Genomic DNA, 898 nt, shown 5'->3' with positions numbered 1-898 from the left:
ATATATATATATATATAAAATTGTAACCATTTCTACTAATTACATTGTGTGACCCACGTTGAGGGAGAAGATAGAGGTACTGTCTAGCTGCACCTATTAACTGTATTTTCCCATACATTTGGTAGCACTCTAGATTTTCTAATATAGAATGAATCATAGTTTCCTGTTGAGTATCTTACTCTGGGATTTCAGTTGTTCATGAAATGGTTAACTCTCCTGGGTTCTAGAGTATCAGAAAGTGAGTACAAAAACTCACTTTCTGTACTCATTAGTTATGTATTCTATAATTACAGCTCTTTCTCTCTGTGTGCCTGTTTAATATATATTTATATCTAATGTTACAGTCTCCCATTATCTCTTTGTCTAATATATTGTATATCTTATGTAATTCTCACATATCTCTGTCTGCCAGTACATGATTTACATCTAATGTCTGGGATATAGAACATGTACACTATTGCTTTGTACCATAAAAGGTGATTAAAAGAGTTTGGTTGATAATTGGGAAGGGTATCCAGCCATAAAACATCACCTCAAAATGCCCCATCCAACCCGTGTTAAAAAACAATGGTGATAGACAGATGAGGATGTAACTCTCACCTCTGTCTGTCTCTCTCTCTCTCTCTCTCTCTCTCTCTCTCTCTCTCTCACCTACTTACTCTCTCCTTCTCTCTGTCCTTTATATTGAATGATGCTCTCACCACTCATTTTATTTTATATTTCATATATAATGTATATAATTTATATTTTATATATAATGTATATAATTTTATTTCATATATAATGTCTCTCCCTCTCTCTCTTTAACCAGTAATTTTTTCTTTCTCACTTTAATCAGTAATTCTTTCTCTTTAACCAGTAACTCTCTCTCTATCTCCTGTAATTATCTTTGCATTGA

At 32.7% G+C, this 898-nt stretch overlaps 1 protein-coding gene across 3 annotated transcripts in view; it reads left to right on the top strand.

The window, feature by feature from the left end:
- LOC106880912 (SLAIN motif-containing protein 2) overlaps nucleotides 1–898 on the top strand; it is a 99,836-nt gene that overhangs the window by 78,837 nt on the left and 20,101 nt on the right. The window lies entirely within an intron of this gene.

This window comes from Octopus bimaculoides, chromosome 7 (genome assembly GCF_001194135.2).
Source record: "Octopus bimaculoides isolate UCB-OBI-ISO-001 chromosome 7, ASM119413v2, whole genome shotgun sequence".
NCBI lineage: Eukaryota > Metazoa > Mollusca > Cephalopoda > Octopoda > Octopodidae > Octopus > Octopus bimaculoides.
Note: the sequence above shows the minus strand (reverse complement) of the source record. Positions and strands in the feature narration are given on the sequence as shown.